Raw genomic sequence first — 22,944 nt, 5'->3', positions numbered from 1 at the left:
ATGGAAATTGCTGTACTACTGACCAAATGAGGATACTGTGAAATCATAGAGAATTCTCTCACTTCTGAGGATCTGCATAGATTTCTCAAAGGAGTTCCTGCTTGCATTAAATCTTGACTCTTCGAGGAAGAACAGAGTAGGAAAAGCATTCTAAGCCACAGTGATGACATCTGGAAAGTGTCACCAGCTATAAGAGAGGTGACACTCAAAAACTTAAATTATCAATAGCTAGGAGGAACTTTCACTGTAATGTGACACAGATAGAAGGTAAAAGTTGGGAGGTTGGTCAGATACCCAAACATGCCAGGTCTAGTATGTTCTGTTCAGAAATTAGAAATTTCTTCAACAGGTGCTGAGTAACCATTATTTTTTCGTAAATAGGGAAATAAAATAAGGTTTGCACTTTGGAAAGATCACTCTGACAGCAACATGGAAGGGGAGTGAGAAAAACAGCAGAAAGAAGAATTAGAATGTGACTCTAACAGTCTACGTGACAGATAATAAAAGACAAAGCTGAGTATTAGCATGGAACTGGAGGGGTATGCAGGTTTGAGAGGCTTTCAGGAGTTAGTACTGGTAGGATGTACAACTAATAGCGTATAGGGAAGAAGGAGGTCCCAGTATGGAAAAAAGCCAACTACTGGCTTGTCAAATTAAAGAAACGTCTTTCTATTCCTACTTAACCAACTATAAAAACTATAAGATATAGATGTTGAAATTTACCAAATCCCTTTCCAATTTGGAGGGGATATTATGGATTTTCATCTTTGTCTTGGAGATGTGATTAACTGCATTAATAAAGGTACTAATATTGAATTATACTTAGTATTACCAGAATAACCCCACATACTCATGGTTAACTTTAATTTGTCACACATTCGTTGTCAGAGCCATCATTTAAGCTAAGCATCTTTAATGACGATACCTGTAATGTAATGTTCCCTTCTCATATCATAGACATTTATTTTCCTGATTGTCACTAATTTCATATGAAAAAAATTACTTACAAAACCACATTTCATTACCATATTGAAAATTATCAAACATGTAATGAAGAAATTTATAAAGATATATACATATATATGTATGTTATATTTGCGTGTCTCTCTATATATACATATATATATCCAGATGTGTTATTATATTCTGAATTAGCAAAACTTATTTCTAATATGCTGCAGAAGGAATAAAATATAGAACAATCTCTTTTAATGTTATATTTGTGCTTTCTTTCTCTCTAAAGTACTAATTTTGACTGCTATAGCTGTTTTCCCAACTCTCAAAAATCATTTGACCCTGAAGATTGGAGTATCCTGAGAATTGTGTGTGTGTACACACACGTACACATACATACACGTATATGTATATGACTATATATTGAGATTATGCAATTGTTAATTACACTGCTTGCTTCTTCCTTTAAGTCTCTTCCCTGACAGAGAGTAGAGAATGTTGTCAGATTTCTTATTCCTTAAACAGCATAAACGGCAATTCAGATACGGAAACAGGTTTTCCTTGTTGCATCTGACAAACTAAAGAGTTCGTTGGGAAAGTTATAATATGAAGGAGTAACCTTTGTCCCTCTCTGACTTCTTAAACTTTTCAAGTGCCTTTACTCATTACAAACTTGTTGGATCTTCTCCACATGTGGAAATCTAAATTTCACCCCAGGGGTTAAAAACAAAACTATTGCTCCAAATAAATTGGGAAGTAAATCAACTGTCGGGAGGATCTGAGGCCCCACCACAATCCTCATTTCTAGAGTGGCCATGCACAAAATGACTTTGTCAGAAAACAGCATCTTTCAGAAAACAGCATTGGGAAGTTACTTAATTTGAAAGAAAAGAACCACATCTCAATTGCACTGTGATGCAAGAAGAAATGCCAGCTAAGATAGCAGTGCACCTCTGAGATGCCGAGTTTCTGTTTCAACATTTGCAAATTAAATTATGTGTCACACTGAAGCTTTACATTTGTCAATTACTTCACTAATTCCAAGCCCAGGGCCTGTTTCAGAACACACAGAGTGCACAGCATAATCCCCACTGGGCAGTGTCACATGATATTCTTGCGGTTTAAATTACAAAAGATCACTCAGATAGAAAATACACAATGCTTTCTCTTATCATTCAGAACACAGACTCCATTCAAGCAATGAAATAGGTTTCAAATTCGTTTCGTAACATATCTAGGTATATTTCTATTGCTGTGTTATACAATCTTTTGTCTAGTTTTCTGCCATCACCTCTCACATATAGCTTTATTGATTCCATGACAAACAAGTCACTCAGCTTGTAACTACCATGTTATTTGAAATTTCTATTCAAGGTTTTCTGAACCATCTCCTTTACAAATAGAGTTACTATCTTATTATTTATTCTACTGCATATAACAAGAGTGGATATAGAGGAAGTTATATTAGCTTTCTCAGGTGAGGAATAAAACTGACTTATGTTCTACCCCTGGTTCAGTTATGGAAGGAAAGTTCTATACATTCAAGTTTTGTGTATCTTGCTCCCTTTTTATAATTAAATTTAAAATGACAGCATATCATAATTGTGAACATGATGAAATAATTAAGTTTTGGTATTTTGAATAAGAAAGTAATATTCATCTGTGCATAACTATCCTAGGGCAAAAAAAAAAAGCTTGTTTAAAAAGTAACTTAAAATGTAACTTCCTAACATTTACATAAACGGTTAACCCATATTACTGGCCATATCTACAAACTGGCCCAAACTGTTTTTAACCAATGGAAAGGATTGGTTTAAAAGTGAGCAACTGGAATTAAAGGGATGCCTAGGTAAATAAAAGAAAACACAAAAGGGCCATGAATGAGGAGAACCAAATAGAACAAGACATGGGAGGAGGAGGTCTGGGTATTAAATGGGAGTTATCCATTTATCTGTGCAACATTTACTCTTGCACCTTAAGAGGCCAGGCACTGTAGCAGGGATAAGGCTGCCTAAGGTACCATTTCTGACCTTCAAGGAGCTCATGGAGCAGTATTTGTGTCTGTGGTCAGAGCTGGCGTCAGATATTATCTGATAATATGTTAGTATGCAATATGGGTTAAGTTCCCCCGCAACCCGAAGAGTGGATGGACCCTTAACACTGTGGAATGCAGACATGCTGCAATAGAGGCAGATCCCAGGAGTCGGGAAGAACCGAAGACTTGGCTATGGAGACAGCTAGGCCAACAGGGTTTTAGCAGATATCACAAGGAATGTAGCTTTTATGGTAAACTTAGAAAGAAAATTAGGAATTTACCAAATTTTCAAATGTTAGCCAAGAAGGTAGCGTGGTCAGGAAGGAAATGTTTAAAAAGTAAAAAAATGGGAACAGCATGAAGAAAGTTATAGATTTCAATAGGGAAATGACATGTTTCAGGAACAAAATTTTCTGTGGCCCAGCTGGAGCTGTGCTGGGCATGGCTGGCATGGTAAGGAAATGAGGGGATCAGGAATCTGCCCCTGAAAAATATTTGTTTACAGTTGGCTGGAGCATTTTACTAATCAACACAAAGTGACAGGTTCAGTTTCTACAGAGTAGACACCTCTGTTCTAATTTACAGCTGTAACCTAACATTCCTTGATTTGGTTAGCTGTCTTCAAAATTGATGAGTCTGGTCACAAGCATGGCTGAAAGAGGCCAGCTCAATACATCAGTTTAATTCTATCACATTAAAAAAAATGAAAATAATGGGACATTGGTGTCCTCTATATAAAAAGGACAGACTACACATAACACATAGACTCTCACAACTGGAAAAGACCTTAAGAATTATGTAGTCGAACTCATTTATTTTTCCAAATGAAAATGTGAATTAATACTAACAGTTTTGAAATGACTTGTCCACTGTGACACAAATAATACCTGTAGCAGAGTTTCTCACACAGCTACTTAGATGTGCAAAAAGAACCTGACTTCTCTTTTTGTATAACTGATCAAATCATCTTCAAGGATCCTCTACCCCCTCCCCCAAATTAAACTCCATTTTGGGAAAGAATGTAAAATTGACTCGTATGGTTTAAAACTTAGTTTGAACAATTAGGTCTTTCCTAGTTTCCTTAAGAGTTGGTTAGACTTTCAGGTTTCTTCAATCTTCTTTCTCATATGCACATGGTACCTTGGGTTAGCATGTCCTGATGCCCACAGACTGGAGTCATTCTGGAATCCATATAGCATCTTCTCACTCCTTTGGTTTTCACTCAGTGCTCTTGTCCTCTGGATCGCCCCCAACGTGTCAGGAGGTGCCTTAAATTGAAGGAGGGTTGAACACACAGGGTAGCCTCCTCTGACTTGGTCAGGGTCTAGTAGTGATCACTGGCTGAGTTGACCTCATCTTGACTCCTACTTTGACTGCAGATCTCTCTCCATCTCTGTAACATCCTTCATGGAGCCCCTGGGCTAGGCAGCCCAGACTTGCCCACTCTTCCTTCAGTTAGCATCTATGTCCTCCCTTAGAACATAAGGCTACACAGAAAGGAAGAGCGACTCAGCGTGCTAAATGTCAGCCATCTCTGTAACCACCGGTGGCCACTGTGCTTGCCCTTTTGTGCCACCCTCAAGCTGTCCCAGGGCAACCTGCTGTGACACACCCCTCCCAGAGTCCCAATCCCCATTTCAGTCAAGAGCCCCCATCTTTGGCATTTCTAGATTGACTCTCTGACTTATTTGACTTGGAGAAAAGACATAAGGACCCATTTGTCTGATCTTCTGCTTCTCCTATCTCCTTTCTCATTCTTTTCAAAATCCCCCAGCTTTATTAGGAGAGTTTCAGACTTTCTTTTCCTCTAATCCATCCTCCTCTTTCCTTAGAACAGTAAATCTACCCTAAGGCCTAGCCCTCATTGATGGGAGGGGTCAAATCTCTACATTAAAGAAGAAACACCTTCATCTGAGATTTCTGGGTTTGACTCTTGACATTCATTAGTAAAATCTTTAACATTTTACTTACTGCAAAATTCTACTTAGAATACTAATTCTTTCTCTTTGCATTTCTTTTGTAACAGTCCTAGTCTCCTGACCACACTGCTGGAGAGATGGATGCCCCAGGTCCACTGGGAAGAAAACTAGCGGCAATATGATATAAAAGAGATATGTAACCTCTGTGGTGTACTCAGAAAATGAATGAATATATAAATTTAAACTGAGAATTGGTACATTTCAGGGATTACAATCATAACCTCTGCTCTAACTTAAAATGCTACCAAAAGTATAACACATTAGTTATTTCGTATAAGAAGAATTAATCTTTGCTACAAACTTTGTGTCCTAGGAAAAATATAATGCCTGCCACTCTTCAATTATGTCCATCTTGAGCTTTTGTGGAAAAGTTGTTGGGTGGGAAAAACAGATAGAGGTATGATAACCTGGAAATACAATTTATTTAGGGGGTTTAAGAAGGGGAGAGATGGAATCAAGGTAAGAAGGTAAAATATGAGACCAAGAGAAAACTGGGTCAAGATTAACAAGTGAAAATGAATAGACAGGCATGAATGATTTTTAAGGAGCCTGAGAAACTTGAACATTCTAGGGTAGATATATAAAGGAATTGGAAAACTCCTGGCAACAAGAAGAAACCAGCTAGAGATTATTTTCCTTTAAAGTAATAACACAATCCACACAGGAAATTGGAGTTTAGAAACTCTATTTTTCATAGAGTCTCTCTCTACATTTCTCAAGGGGAATCAGTGGTAGTCCAGTTAGGGAATTATGCAAATCTATCAAAGAACTAGATCACTTTTATTACTCTGTGATTTGAAACACAGCACATGTGGCTTATCTAACAAACTTAGTAGACAGAACATATTCTTTGGAGTATGGTATCATTGAGATGCAGGTGGAATTTGTAATGCAGAGGAGAGAGGTTTGATGTTATTGTTTTACCTTCTGAGATACAGGGCTTTTCTAGTGTGATATTCTTTACCTTGTTTGGAAACCAATTAGCACAGTTTCTCACTACCTAAATTCTCTATTATCACTCATTTTAGGTATGTCTAAGATTTTAACTTGGTTACCTCTTTCTTTTTTTTCCTGTTTTTTTCTTTCTGGTAAATATTCACTGAAGTTTTCCCAAAGCCCAGTGACAGAGGATATTTTAGTTCTGTAGGTATGATTGAATATGTAATCACATAAAATATTTTGTGACCATACAGTTACTCAAAGACATTCCTATAGCAACTACTATTTGCCAGGGCCTATTCTAATCCATAGTTTATATAACTGGAATAAAACACATGGTTCCTGCCACCACATGATGTATGGTTATATAGGAGCAAGCTACCAATCAGATACCAAGTGACTGTGCAGAAGTATACCAGTATGATACTTGAGTTAAGAACAGTGGCCTGGAAAATAAATATCTAGCATTTTAATTCTGCCTAAGCTAATGAGGTGAGAGATGTTAGTCAGCCATTAGCCTATAAGCACCTTGGAGAAAATTTCATAAATATGTTCTTTTTCAAAAGATCAGTTTTAAAAGGTGTCCTTTCTTTCCATAGCCCCAAACCAAAGCACAGATTAATCAAGAGCTTTGGGAAAGGCTGCAACATCTGGTGGCCCTGGGCACAGACTCATCTATGAAAGAAAGAAACTGCAGGAAATGATCCTCTAATATACCCACATGCTGAAAATACCAATTTGTATATCAAATTCTTAAGATTTCAGAGGTAATTAAATATACTGCAAATATATGTAAAGACTAGGATTAAATTTTATCACAATATGCTGCCACCTAGTGGAGATTATTATTAATTGGGAGAATCTACTGACCTTGGAGTATCTCCACGTCCCTGTGGAAATTCAAAGTAGAAAGACCTCACAAGCCACATTCTCCCTGGACATAAATTGTTGTATTTCGATGAAGTCTCTTCCGATCTTGTTTATAAGTGTTCTCTTTGTTACCCAAAATAGACAACAACAACAAACAAACAAACAAAAACCTTCCATTTGAACCATAAAATCGAAAACAGTCGGCTCTGCCTGTAACCTGACACTTGATGTATTTGGTAGGTCTCATTACATTATCACTGCTTCCTCCAGTACTTTATCTTCCATCATGGCTCAGCAGACTTTCTCTTCTGATTGCACATTCTCTTCTTACACCAAGTCTCAAAGTCCTCACTGCTGGGCTCTATCAACCTCCAATGTCCTTTCCCTCTGGATTTTATTTTTTTTTTCATTAAAAAAAATTTATTAGGCAAATGATGAAAAGGGAAGAATTAAATTATTATGACTTGCCAGTCATTTTACAAGCTATACCATTTAATCTTCAGAGCAACCCTAATTAAGGGTAGGCATTATTATCCCCTTAACAGAGGAGGAAAATGAGGCCCAGTCAGAGAAAATAAGAAAAAACTGGCTCAAGAACATACATGAATAAATCTGAGCCATAACCCCAGACCTTGTCTAAATGCACTACAACTAAAACAGGTAGAGGCGTTTCATGCATTACACAAATTATAGCTCCTAAGGACGTTGACAATGACATATATGTCTAGTGGGTGTGATCTTGCAGTAGCCCCAGTGAGCGGTCACCCAATAAGTGATGTTTCCCATTGTCCTTTCCTAACAAGCCAGAGAACATTACTAAGGAGTGCAGCATTAAAGTCCAGATTCCTATGGAATGAAGCGAAGCGCTATTGAATTTAACAACTCAAACATTCTGAGAGCTAAGGTCAATTACAGCAATAACTCTTTTTCTGGTAGCCCACTGTGGTTAGGCAGGTTCTGCCTCATCTGGCACACTGGTGTTGCTACTTTTAAGCAAAGTGATGCTGTCACAAGTCACACTGAAAGTTTTCTGAAAGAGCATTAGCCCTCCATTCTTAGAGTGCTTTAAGGACGCCTAAGTGTTGGGTAAAAGTGAAGATCTGCAACTAAATAATGAACCCCATAGGGATCCACAAACAGGAGCGATTGTCACCCAAACTTATCTAATTGTTGTGACTTCTTGCGTCCTTGAGTAGTGAATCTCCAAGTGTGAGCCCTTAATCAGCAGCCTCAGCATCACCCAGAAATGCAAATACTTGGCGCCATCCTAGACCTACAGAATCAGAAAGGCTGGGATGGGACCCAGCAATCTGTGTTTAACAAACCCTCCAGGTGTTTTTGATACACACTCAAGTTTGAAAACCACCAGCCGAAAGAGAACAACAGTCTAGTAACCCAGGTTCTAAATAAGAGGGAAAAAAATAAGAAGATCCACTGAATTATAATACTAGGTAATTTTCTAATGAAATTCCTTCCAGAACCTGGAATTCTGATTGCCTATTTTGATAAATGGATTCTTTTTTTTCGTTTCAGAAAAAAACTGTTTAATGATTTAGATGAAATTACTTTTGTAGGTTTCAAAAATTATTTCTTCCACAAATACACAGTCATCTGATTCCTCTAAGACTAGATTTTTGGGATATATATATATATATATAATTTTAATTTTTCAATTTTATTTTATTTTAATACAGCAGGTTCTTATTTAGTCATCCATTTTATACAAATCAGTGTATACATGTCAATCCCAATCTCCCTATTCATCCCACCACCACCGCCCCCCACCACGGCTTTTCCCCCTTGGTGTCCATACATTTGTTCTCTATATCTGTGTCTCAATTGCTGCCCTGCAAACCAGTTCATCTGTACCATTTTTCTAGGTTCCACATATATGCGTTAATATACGACATTTGTTTTTTTCTTTCTGACATAGTTCATTCTGTATGACAGTCTCTAGATCCATCCACGTCTCAACAAATGACCGAATTTCGTTCCTTTTAATGCCTGAGTAATACTCCATTGTATATACGTACCACATCTTCTTTATCCATTACTCTGTCGATGGGCATTTAGGTTGCTTCCATGACCTGGCTATTGTAAACAGTGCTGCAATGAACATTGGGGTGCATGTGTCTTTTTGAATTATGGTTTTCTCTGGGTATATGCCCAGTACTGGGATTGCTGGATCATATGGTAATTCTATTTTCAGTTTTTTAAGGAAACTCCATACTGTTCCCCATAGTGGCTGTGTCAATTTACATTCCCACCAACAATGCAAGAGGGTTCCCTTTTCTCCATACCCTCTCCAGCATTTGTTGTTTGTAGATTTTCTGATGATGTCCATTCTAACCGGTGTGAGGTGATACCTCACTGTAGTTTTGATTCACATTTCTCTAATAATTAGTGATACTGGGCAGCTTTTCATGTGCTTCTTGGCCATCTGTATGTCTTCTTTGGAGAAATGTCTATTTAGGTTTTCTGCCCATTTTTGGATTGGGTTTTTTTTTAATATTGAGCTGCATGAGCCGTTTATATATTTTGGAAATTAATCGCTTGTCCATTGATTCGTTAGCAAATATTTTCTCCAGTTCTGAGGGTTGTCTTCTTTATGGTTTCATTTGCTGTGCAAAACCTTTGAAGTTTCATTAGGTCCCATTTGTTTATTTTTGTTTTTATTTCCATTACTCTAAGAGGTGGATCAAAAAAGATCTTGCTGTGATTTATGTCAAAGAGTGTTCTTCCTATGTTTTCCTCTAAGAGTTTTATAGTGTCCAGTATTACATTTAGGTCTCTAATCCATTTTGAGCTTATTTTTGTGTATGGTGTTAGGGAGTGTTCTAATTTCATTTTTTTACATGTAGCTGTCCAGTTTTCCCAGCACCACTTATTGAAGAGACTGTCTTTTCTCCATTGTATAGCCTTGCCTCCTTTGTCATAGATTAGTTGACCATAGGTGCGTGGGTTTACCTCTGGGCTTTCTATCTTGTTCCATTGATCTACGTTTCTGTTTTTGTGCCAGTACCATATTGTCTTGATTACTGTAGCTTTGTAGTATAGTCTGAAGTCAGGGAGTCTGATTCCTCCAGCTCCATTTTTTTTTCCTCAAGACTGCTTTGGCTATTCGGGGTCTTCTGTGTCTCCATACAAATTTTAAGATGTTTTGTTCTAGTTCCATAAAAAATGCCATTGGTAATTTGATAGGGATTGCACTGAATCTGTAGATTGCTTTGGGTAGTATAGTCATTTTCACAATATTGATCCTTCCAATCCAAGAACATGGTATATCTCTCCAACTGTTTGTATCATCTTTAATTTCTTTCATCAGTGTCTTATAGTTTTCTGCATACAGGTCTTTTGTCTCCCTAGGTAGGTTTATTCCTAGGTATTTTATTCTTTTTGTTGCAATGGTAAATGGGAGTGTTTCCTTAATTTCTCTTTCAGATTTTTCATCATTAGTGTATAGGAATGTAAGAGATTTCTGTGCATTAATTTTGTATTCTGCAACTTTACCAAATTCATTGACTAGCTATAGTAGTTTCCCGGTGGCATCTTTAGGATTCTCTATGTAAATTATCATGTCATCTGCAAACAGTGACAGATTTACTTCTTCTTTTCCAATTTGTACTCCTTTTATTTCTTTTTCTTCTATGAATGCCGTGGCTAGGACTTCCAAAACTATGTTGAATAATCGTGGTGAGAGTGGACATCCTTGTCTTGTTCCTGATCTTAGAGAAAATGCTTTCAGTTTTTCACCACTGAGAATGATGTTTGCTGTGGGTTTGTCATATATGGCCTTTATTATGTTGAGGTAGGTTTGCTCTATGCCCACTTTCTGGAGAGGTTTTATCATAAATGGGTGTTGAATTTTGTCAAAAGCTTTTTCTGCGTCTATTGAGATAATCATATGGTTTTTCTTATTCAATTTGTTAATATGGTGTATCACATTGATTTGCATATATTGAAGAATCTTTGCATCCCTGGGATAAATCCCACTTGGTCAAGGTGTATGATCCATTTAATATGTTGTTGGATTCTGTTTGCTAGTATTTTGCTGAGGATTTTTGCATCTATATTCATAAGTGATATTGGTCTGTAATTTTCTTTTTTTGTAGTATCTTTGCCTGGTTTTGGTATCAGCATGATGGTGGCCTCATAGAATGAGTTTGGGAGTGTTCCTTCCTCTGAACTTTTTTGGAAGAGTTTGAGAAGGATGGGTGTTAGCTCTTCTCTAAATGTTTGATAGAAGTCACCTGTGAAGTCATCTGGTCCTAGACTTTTGTTTGTTGGAAGATTTTTAATCACAGTTTCAATTTCATTACTTGTGATTGGTCTGTTCATATTTTCTATTTCTTCCTGGTTCAGTCTTGGAAGGTTATACCTTTCTAAGAATTTGTCCATTTCTTGCAGGTTGTCCATTTTATTGGCATAAAGTTGCTTGTAGTAGTCTCTTAGGATGCTTTGTATTTCTGCAGTGTCTGTTGTAACTTCTTTTTCATTTCTAATTTTATTGATTTGAGTTCTCTCCCTGTTTTTCTTGATGAGTCTGGCTAATGCTTTATCAATTTTGTTTATCTTCTCAAAGAACCAGCTTTTAGTTTTATTGATCTTTGCTATTGTTTTCTTTGTTTCTATTTCATTTATTTCTGCTCTGATCTTTATGATTTCTTTCCTTCTGCTAACTTTGGGTTTTGTTTGTTCTTCTTTCTCTAGTTCTTTTAGGTGTAAGGTTAGATTGTTTGAGATTTTTCTTGTTTCTTGAGGTAGGCTTGTATAGCTATAAACTTCCCTCTTAGTACTGCTTTTGCTGCATCCCATAGGTTTTGGATCATCGTGTTTTCATTGTCATTTGTCTCTAGGTATTTTTGATTTACTCTTTGATTTCTTCAGTGATCTCTTGGTTATTAAGTAATGTATTGTTTAGCCTCCATGTGTTTGTGTTTTTTATGCTTTTCCCCTGTAATTCATTTCTAATCTCATAGCGTTGTGGTCCAAAAAGATGCTTGATACAATTTCAATTTTCTTAAATTTACTGAGGTTTGATTTGTGACCCAAGATGTGATCTATCCTGGAGAATGTTCCATGCGCACTTGAGAAGAAAGTGTAATCTGCTGTTTTTGGATGGAATGTCCTATAAATAACAATTAAATCTGGTCTATTGTGTCATTTAAAGCTTCTGTTTCCTTATTTATTTTCATTTTGGATGATCTGTTCATTGGTGTAAGTGAGGTGTTAAAGTCCCCCACTATTATTGTGTTACTGTCAATTTCCTCTTTTATAGCTGTTAGCAGTTGCCTTATGTATTGAGGTGCTCCTATGTTGGGTGCATATATATTTATAATTGTTATATTTTCTTCTTGGATTGTTCCCTTGATCATTATGTAGTGTCCTTCCTTGTCTCTTGTAACATTTTTTATTTTAAAGTCTATTTTATCTGATATGAGTATTGCTACTCCAGCTTTCTTTTGATTTCCATTTGCATGGAATATCTTTTCCCATCCTCTCACTTTCAGTCTATATGTGTCCCTAGGTCTGAAGTGGGTCTCTGTGTACAGCATATATATGGGTTTTGTTTTTGTATCCATTCAGCAAGCCTGTGTCTTTTGGTTGGAGCATTTAATCCATTCATGTTTAAGGTAATTATCGACATGTATGTTCCTATGACCATTTTCTTAATTGTTTTGGGTTTGTTTCTGTAGGTCCTTTTCTTCTCTTGTGTTTTGCACTTAGAAAAGTTCCTTTAGCATTTGTTGTAGAGCTGGTTTGGTGGTGCTGAATTCTCTTAGCTTTTGCTTGTTTTAAAGCTTTTGATTTCTCCATCGAATCTGAATGAGATCCTTGTCGGGTAATCTTGGTTGTAGTTTCTTCCCTTTCATCACTTTAAGTATATCATGACACTCCCTTCTGGCTTGTAGAGTTTCTGCTAAGAAATCAGCTGTTAACCTATGGGAGTTCCCTTCTATGTTATTTGTCGTTTTTCCCTTGCTGCTTTCAATAATTTTTCTTTGTCTTTAATTTTTGCCAATTTGATTACTATGTGTCTCGGCGTGTTTCTCCTTGGGTTTATCCTGTATGGGACTCGCTGTGCTTCCTGGACGTGGGTGGCTATTTCCTTCCCCATGTTAGGGAAGTTTTCGACTATAATCTCTTCAAATATTTTCTCGGGTCCTTTCTCTCTCTCTTCTCCTTCTGGGACCCCTATAATGTGAATGTTGTTGCGTTTAATGTTGTCCCAGAGTAAGCTGTCTTCATTTCTTTTCATTCTTTTTTCTTTACTCTGTTCCGCAGCAGTGAATGCCACCATTCTGTCTTCCAGGTCACTTATCCGTTCTTCTGCCTCAGTTATTCTGCTATTGATTCTTTCTAGTGTAGTTTTCATTTCAGTTATTGTATCATTCATCTCTGTTTGTTCTTTAATTCTTCTAGGTCTTTGTTAAACGTGTCTTGCATCTTCTCAATCTTTGCCTCCATTATTTTTCCGAGGTGTTGGATCATCTTCACTATCATTATTCTGAATTCTTTTTCTGGAAGGTTGCCTATCTCCACTTCATTTTGTTGTTTTTCTGGGGTTTTATCTTGTTCCTTCATCTGGTACATAGCCGTCTGCCTTTTCTTCTTCTCTATCTTTCTGTGAATGTGGTTTTTGTTCCACAGGCTGCAGGTTTGTAGTTCTTGCTTCTGTTGTCTGCCCTCTGGTGGATGAGGCTATCTAAGAGGCTTGTGCAAGTTTCCTGATGGGAGGGACTGATGGTGGGTAGAGGTGACTGTTGCTCTCCTGGGCAGAGCTCAGTAGAACTTTAATCCACTTGACTGCTGATGGGTGGGGCTGTGTGTTCCCTCCCTGTTGGTTGTTTGGCCTGAGGCAACCCAACACTGGAGCCTACCTGGGCTCTTTGGTGGGGCTAATGGTAGACTCTGGGAGGGCTCATGCCAAGGAGCACTTCCCAGAACTTATGCTGCCAGTTGTCTTGTCCCCATGGTGAGCCACAGCCACCACCCGCCTCTGCAGGAGACCCTCCAACACTAGCAGGTAGGTCTGGTTCAGTCTCCCCTGGGGTCACTGCTCCTTCCCCTGGGTCCCGATGCGCACACTACTTTGTGTGTGCCCTCCAAGAGTGGAGTCTCTGTTTCCCCCAGTCCTGTCAAAGTCCTGCCGTCAAATCCCACTAGCCTTCAAAGTCTGATTCTCTAGGAATTCCTCCTCACATTGCCGGACCCCCAGGTTGGGAAGCCTGACGTGGGGCTCAGAACCTTCACTCCAGTGGGTGGACTTCTGTGGTATAAGTGTTCTGCAGTCTCTGAGTCACCCACCCAGCAGTTAGGGGATTTGATTTTATTGTGATTGTGCCCCTCCTACCATCTCATTGTGGCTTCTCCTTTGTCTTTGGATGTGGAGTATCTTTTTTCGTGAGTTCCAGTGTCTTCCTGTCAATGATTGTCCAGCAGCTAGTTGTGATTCTGGTGTTCTTGCAAGAGGTAGTGAGAGCATGTCCTTCTACTCTGCCATCTTGGTTCAGGTGACCCCTCTGGATGATTCTCTAAACGAAACAGCAAGGTACTCTCCACCGATGCTTTGGACCCATCATTTTCATGGCCGTTAGGAAGAATATATTGACATGAGTAGAATCTGACTTAAGATTTTACCAGTCATTCCTTCCGTTAGACCTCACCATCTCTCTGAACTGATATGTTTTCAAGTCTTTGAATTTTAAAATCTCTCCTTTTGACCACAGCCTTCCATGATTTGAATTTTTTAAACCACCGTTTTACTTACCGATGCTTTTCTTTCAAAAATCACACACTTGGATAGCTGGGGTGGGGTGGGGGAAGAATGGTTATTTTTAGGGGGCTAATTTTGCATAGACCAGAATAGGACTTAAAAGTGGGACCTGAAAGATGCCAGTAACCAACTCAAGACAGGCTAGACACAGAAATGGAGAACCTTTCTCCATTTGTTTCTCTTTGAGAGGTATCAACAGCTCTTTCTCTCCTACTACCAGTAGCCTAACTCCACAGAGACCAGGGAAGAGTACCTACCACCAGCAGCTGCATTAGCAACTCCCAGGGGGAAAAGAATTTCTTCTCGTCAATGCCCAAATAACAATCACAAGAAAAATCTGATTGGCCCTGCTTGGGTCACGTGCCTACTCTTTGGACCAATCACCGTTGCCAGGCAGATGGAGTTACATCATTGGCTAGGCTGAGGTCATGTGCTTACTTCTGTGGCCGGGGTTCAGAGTGAATTAAGAGAAGGGGGCCGGGGGAAAGAAAAATTTACCAAGATGATTAGACCACTTAACCCATTCCACCAAGATAACTAGTTTCTGTCTATCAATCAATCTCAAGGGCTGCTTGGACTCCCACTCATGAAATTTCTGCTCTAGACGCCTCTTTTTTCCCAGAGAAATCCTTTGCTTACCCATAATTTATTCTATTTGAACATTTCTCTCTTTCACATTTTGCTTTATCCCGAATCCTAGATGACTCAGTAACATACTTCCTCGGTCCTAAATTATCAATAGCAGTAACATTTGATTTTCAGTTCTTTTTAAGGTAGGCACTGGCCAAACTATGAGAGTCACATCCCTCACACCCACCCGGGTTCAAGGAGAGAGAATAGCTTGATAAAGAACACAGTTACTGGGCTTCCCTGGTGGCGCAGTGGTTGAGAGTCCGCCTGCCGATGCAGGGGACACGGGTTCGTGCCCTGGTCTGGGAAGATCCCACATGCCGCAGAGCGGCTGGGCCCGTGAGCCATGGCCACTAAGCCTGCGTGTCCAGAGCCTGTGCTCTGCAACGGGAGATGCCACAACAGTGAGAGGCCCACGTACCACAAAAAAAAAAAAAAAAAAGAAGAACACAGTTATTGAGGGTGGCAGAGCCTTTGGGTGACATAGATCTCATTAGTTTCATCAGGATTTCAGGCCTCCTTCCCATTCTGGTCAGCTATACTTTTGATATAGCTAACTTTGATCTGACAGGCATTTCCATGAGGCTAGTGTGAGAATTTCCAATTTCTTAACCACTTAGGGGCTTCTTAATTTCCTCCCAATGATTAGTTTTGGGGAAATTAAAGTTGAAACGGTTTGGATAAACCAAAAATTGAAGGAAAACTGTAGTTTTATTGGCCTCTTCTGTCACCTACTTATGCAAAAGACCACTCCATAATACATCTACTAGAGAACAGTTAGGTGATCAGTGAGTTCACATTCATTTATTAACATTAAATCACTAGGACATATTAGGAAACAATGTTTTCAACCTCCAATATTCTCCTCTCTGGGCCCTAAATTTATCACCTTTCAGGTTAGGTTAAATTGGCCGCTTCCTTGTGGACTCTTCCTAAGCCTCTCCTGATATGCAGACATCTCATTTGCATACAAAAAGGCACACAGCATGGCTGGATAAACTAACCATCTGGCCCAGGCAATTTATCTGGATTATTACTGAACTGTACAAAACTATGTAAATATGTATTCCTAAAATTCCAACTGCTCTCTTTTCCATCTGCCTCACTGCATTTCCCTTCAGTAACCCTGAAAAGACAGGATCATTTGTTTCTCCAACCCCTGATACACAGACACACAGATACACACGCACATAGGTTCCTCTTTATTGACTGTTGCTCCTGAAAGCTAGACCAGTTGGTCTACCGCCAGTGTTTGCTATTCAGATTCAGACAGGCTTCATAGCTGATTAACATGCCTTTTACTATTAGCAGTTGAATCCCCATCTCATTATCCCATTTTTCTTCATGCCCATTCTAAAACGTTTATATTCTCTTCTAGTCCTGAATTTCTCATTCTTGAAGGTGATCCATTTTAGAAACTCAAGGCTAACAATGAATCAGCATAATTGCAGCTGGATATTATTTTTAACATTACATATAAATTGGTGAAGAAACTCATTACATGATGTGAGTCAGTGTTTCAAAATTAAACTATTGTTGAGTCCGCCTGCTGATGCACGGGACACGGGTTCGTGCCCCAGTCTAGGAAGATTCTACATGCCGCAGAGTGGCTGGGCCCGTGAGCCATGGCCGCTGAGCCTGCGCGTCCGGAGCCTGTGCTCCGCAACGGGAGAGGCCACAACAGTGAGAGGCCCGCGTACCGCAAAAAAAAAAATAATTAAACTTGTTGTATTTCTACAGTTCTAAACTGCAGGACCTCTTTAGTTATTATTAAGCAAGATTGAATCCAGGAGATCCCAAATGATAACTTTCAATCACTATGTCCTTATGGTAACCCCCCAAATTATACAATATAGCATGTTAAGAGCAGGGACTCTGCAGCCAGAATGCCTAAGTTCAAATCCTGGCTCTTCTATTCACAGCAGTGTGACCTTAGGCAATGTACTTACTCTTGCTGTGACTCTGTTTATTTATCTATAACAATTTTTACCTCATGGAATTTAAAAATAAAACCATTTAAATAGTTAACATTTGTAAAGAACTTAGAAAGTGTTATGTTTATTATATAAAACAAACATCCCCTAACTCCCCCACCCTCTCAAAAGTCCACCTGCTTGAACCTGTTCTGTGGATATGTGACTCTATTCCATGTTTAATCTTTCTTCACAAGTGAAACCCCTAAAGTTTATCCCCGCCCCCCGATTCACTGCCCCAACTGGTTTTACAAGCAGACCTGTATTTGAAGAGTTTGCCTCATTAACTCAGCCTACTTCCATAGAAAAATACATTGGAGTTTGGAGTAAAAGCTTTAGCCAATAATAAACAACCGTTGGACTACCTTTTGTCCTTTGTGTACATATCCAACTACAACTTTGGTCATGGTCGATGGCAAGCTGAGGATCCAGGGCATTCAGTATCCAGGCTATATTCTCTGCAAGACATAACTATCAACACACCACCTCCATTTCTCAACTCCCAACTCCATCCACTACTCTACCCACTGACATCTGTGTTTTACTAGTAGGAGTCCACTGACACTGCTCTTACAAAGTCACAGATGATGACTTCATGGTTAAAGCCATCTTTCTTATTCCTGCCACATCCTTAGAACTTTCTGTTGGTCACTCGTTCCATGGACTTTGTGACAACACCCCTTTAATGATCCAAGTGTTTCTCTCACCATTTCTTTTTTTATCATCTTTATGGGCCCTTCTCTCTGTGCCCCTTACATAACCCTCATTTCATGATATGCTAAAATTCCCCTGTGCCTTTGATCTGTATGCTTCTGATACAGCAAATGTATGCTGAATTGTCCCATTCACTCTCAAGTTTCAGCCATAGCCCATCTCTTCCCCAGATGATATCAACAGAATCCTATTCACTTTCTCTGTGCCTCTAGTGTGATCCCTTTCAAATCTCCAAGGTTATCTACTTAAAATAATAGAGTTCCCATGACTCTCCACAATCTACAGAAAGAGGTCTTTTTAAACTTGTCCTTTAAAAGGCACTTCATGATATTTGTTGAATGGGTGAATAAATGATACAATGAATGAATAGTTGCATAGGGGCAGCAAAACTCTCAAGAAATTGACCCTTGAAATATGCTCAGTAACCTCTCTCACGAAATTCTAAAACCTCATTCAGCCCAAAGACACAAGGCTAGTTATTCTGTCCTCCTGTTGCTTTCATACAGAGACAATGAATCATGCCGAATTACAGCTCTTAAGACCTTACAGCAAATGCAAAATGCCCTACAGGATATTCATCTTTCATACTGCATCATATTTTTAAATGATAATTGTTGTCATAAATGTTCTTACCCACATTTCAGCTAGTTAAAAAAATGTGCCTGCCTCAATAAAATGGAAGATGCCAGATTGTTTACAGATGAATTAATCATGACATTATCCCTGGAACTTTTAAAGTACATCAGTTACGTTGCATTTAGCATCAAAAATAACCTGCATATTAAACAAATGGAATCTTTTCTCCTATTAATAAAGATTAAATCATTAACTACCACTGCTTGAATAGCAATGTGTCTTCAGTCAATGGCTCCCAGGACAGATACAAAATCTTGCTCTGTCACAAAATATATGCCATCCTTTCACGGGCATCGTCAATCTTTATGGAATTTGGGAACATTTGTTTACTTTAGGAGTTCATCTGTGAAATGATTATAACATTTAGTTGTGGTAGATGGCCTAATGCTGAGAGCTCACGAGAGCTATGTGAAATAATTCCACAGTAAAGAACCCAATGCTTGGGCATCTTTGTGAAGCATCAAAAGCCTGGCTTTTCAGTTTCCGATTTAACTTTTCAGATGCTTAAAATATATGAATTTAGTTGATCAATGTCTTTCTAACAATTGCTTGCCGATGTCTAGATCAAGTCAGGCAGAGCCATAAAGATATTATTTCTAGCGTCTTCTCTGAATTCTGCATGAATATACAATCAAAATAAAAATAATTAAGTAAAAACTTAGTTTTAAATATACTGGTCTCAACATGTTTGCAGAAGTTGTTTTTAATTCATTTTGCTAATTTAATTTTTGTTACCCTTCATATATTATAACATGTTATAAACCGAATGTTATAAACCAAACCAAATTCCTTTATCTATGATCTGCAAGTCATAAACAACAAAAACACAATGACAATTACAGCCAGAGCATCTGTCACCACACTTTTCCTTACATGTTAGATTTTTTGACATGCAATGGAAAACCACAAGTTGTAATCTTAGGCCCTTGGCAATCACTCCTGCCCACCCATGGGCTGTCCTTTGTTGCCTTCAGCTTCCGTTTGTACAGTCTTGGTGGACTTCTTAGCACTAAAGGGAAAAGGAGTGCTAGAACTATTGACAGCCTACAACAAACACCACAGCATCAGACTTAAGACTCTGGCAAAAGGGAAGCAGGCACTAATTCTCACCCACCCAAGTGTCCAGGTCTTGTCAGTAGCAAAGGATGATCTGGGTGGACTTGGCACTCCACAGTACCTTAATATGTTCTTTTCATTCAGATGGACTTTTTCTGAGGTCTTTAAGAAAGCAGGCTGTAAACAATCAAGGAAATAAATCTACTACCAGTGAGCAGAGAGCCCCTGCTATAATAAGGCGACCACAGGTGCCATTCTGCTCAAGCAGTTTCTACCTGCTGTCCTTGTGGAATTACTAACAGCATCCACTTTGGCTCAAAGATGGGCCATTTTAGATGACGTTAGATGGTCGTTCCTAGCTAGAGCAGCAGCAGCAGCCCCTGAAATGTCCATGGCAGGAGGTGTGATGCTAGTGTAACCACTGAAACCAAGGTCTCCTCAAGGTTACCCTTACCAGTGTTACCTACAGAAATAAGAGTGGCAGCAGGAGTGTTAGGAGTTTAGAACACAATACATTTGCAGATCACCCTAGTGGCTCCTGATGGCAAACCCTCTAGAGCCCTGATGCAGGAAAGCCCAGGCTGTGTTATAGGAGGCTGAATGAGAGGGAGGGAAGTTGCCAATTCTCCTGTTCACAGGTGAGGACTCAGAGGCTAGAGACTAATTTACATACTGTGTAGGTCTCTACTGGTATCCAAGAGGGGGAGAGCCTTTTCAAGGTTTACCCTTATGAATCTTTTGGATTTTGAGCCATGTGAATATAGTCAAAAATTACATTCAAATAATATTAAAACAGTATGGAGAAACGCTACATGCTATGTATAGGAAAATGGTTAAGTATACAGCAGTGTATTCATTTTCGAAATATTATAATAAGTAAAGTTATTTTGTGAATACTGTGAAGTGACACAGAAAAATAGTTACGTTACAATGTTAAGTGAATGACATAAGCCACATATGTATGTGCATAATACAATTATAACTATATTTTTTAATGTATGCATGAAAACGGGTGGCTCGTGAGTAAAAATGTAAAGAATGATTGTCTAGTGGAATCACAGGTAGAATTTTCCTGAATTCTGTATTTTTCTAATGTTCTTGAATATGATATACAGTTTCCATAATGTAAACTCCCAAAATGAATTCCACTTTGTTACATATATAGTAAATAAAACTAAGAGAGATAATAAGCAGATTTCTGTTCAGGTTCTTTCTTCTTAAAAGTGTAAATAAAAATTTTTAAGTAAATTTTTTTTTTAAATTTATTAAGTGTCTTCCCTGAGGACGGTGAGGTGTCCTGAGAGTAATCACTCTCTTGCTCTCTGGATAATGTGCTTTGCAGAGTTTCTGGCTTGTAGCAGGCATTCAGTAAGTATATATCAAATGAATACATGGATTTCATGGAAAATACAGAAGCCATCAGGAGGAACTCCATGTATCTCTCACCATAAAATGTACAAAACATTGTACCACCCCTATTTTTTTTTCCCTTTGTGTGTGAATGTAAGTGTGTGTCCCTCTTCTCACTTAAGGTAATCACTCAGTACAGGGAATTCCATCACTTTCTACTTCCTGCGGTAACTTGCTCCATTGATTACACCTTTCTCTCATTTGTATTCACTCACTCTTTCACTCCTGGATCTTTCTGGTTAAATTTTATATTTACTTGTGATTCTCCCATCTTCATCAAATAAATGAACAAAACCCTTCCCTGATCTAAATCCCCCTTCAGTGGCCAGTCAGTGTTCATTTGGGTTCCCCGGAATTTGGAGACTGAAACAAGTGCAGAAAGTTGGCTTGAGGAGTGATTTCAGGAAGCTGCAGTGAGTGGACAGGCAGGAAAATTGTCCACCATGAGGGACCTTCTAAGAAGTAAAGGGAACACCTTTCAGAACTGTGTGTCTGAAGAAGGGTGTGCTGGAACATTCACCCAGCAGCTCCCATATCCCAGAAGTTAAGGGCTCTCCCGAGGCAGGGGAGGGACTCCTCTGAACTCAGAGCCCTGTGTGTCACTTGGCAGCAGGCTGGGCCCTGGCAGCATGGGAGGAAACACTAGGACAAAAAGCAGAACAACTCATAACACGCCCTTGGGGGGAGATTCTGCTGTTGGCCTCTCAATTGGCTTCAATCTGGGCTCAAGTCAAATCACTCTACTGGTGTGGCTCTTATCACTGCCAGCTTGTTGGAGATTAATGGCGTGACATCAATGTAGGAGCAACAAACCTCAGAGTTTAGTCAAGGGCAGCCCACAGCGCTGAGAAAGATTGGGAAGCAATGGTTTAGGAAATAACATGGCGGCCCAGTCTTTCTTTACTTCGATGTTTCAATACTATTTAGCTCAGTTGTCCACATTTTCCTTATCAAAAGAGAATCGTTCCTCTTTTTTTTTTCCCCATGACACAGTTTTTCCATATTTTCCTGCAATTTCATTTCTGTTTTCTCTGTCTCCTTTGCAGATTCCTCTTATTCCAAACATTGGAGCTTCTCAGGATTCTCAGTCCTAGATTCTCAGCTTTTCACTTTCCATTCTTCCATGTCTAATGCTGTCTCATTGCTCTCAAGAGCTACCTTTTTACAATTACTTGTTTAACGTCTGCCTATTTCACAAGTTCGTAATTTCCAAAGGACCATCTCTTTCTTAGCCCCATGATAAGGCAACACATGAAATATGATTAATCAGTAATTGACGGTTTTTGCTTCTCTTACTCTGTGGACCTGCCCAATCGCCCTCATGTGCAGTTGCCTATACTTGGAGAAAGCACCCACAAGGAAAGTAAGGCAGGTCTGTGATTCCTCAGCAGTGTATATTTTACCATTCTCAGCAAAGTGACAAAAGCCACCAGAAGTCCAACTTCAGAATCTTTTTTCAAATACATTTTCAGATTTAACAGATCTCACAGGGGAAAAAAAAACTTGATGAAAATTACACTAAATCATTAAACTAGATTTTGACTATATACTTAAAAATAGTATAATCTACATCCTTATTATGTGCATAGTGAAATTATGTAAAATTATATACTGAAGCCAAATAATATTGTCAATTTATAGTAGAATCTAGAAAAACATTGAGAACTCAAGATCTGAATGTGACAATCAATTTAGATCAAAGTGTAATTTAAAAATATTATTTAAAAATCTAACAATCTGGGGCTCTAAGTTTATATTGTCCTACTGGTAGCATCTGTAAGGTCCTCCTCCTTTTTCTGTTACCACCATCAGCAATTAGTGTAGTGCAATTAAATCATCATGGCTATATTCTTGGTTCTGTAAAAGATGGAACAACTCTATCTCTAAACAGAATGAAAACAATATAACAAAAGTACTAAAAAGATGGTTTCTGAGAAAAACTTGCTTTCTCATGTTTGTCTTTTATACATC

The sequence above is a fragment of the Orcinus orca genome, chromosome 1 (genome assembly GCF_937001465.1).
Source record: "Orcinus orca chromosome 1, mOrcOrc1.1, whole genome shotgun sequence".
Lineage (NCBI taxonomy): Eukaryota > Metazoa > Chordata > Mammalia > Artiodactyla > Delphinidae > Orcinus > Orcinus orca.
Note: the sequence above shows the minus strand (reverse complement) of the source record.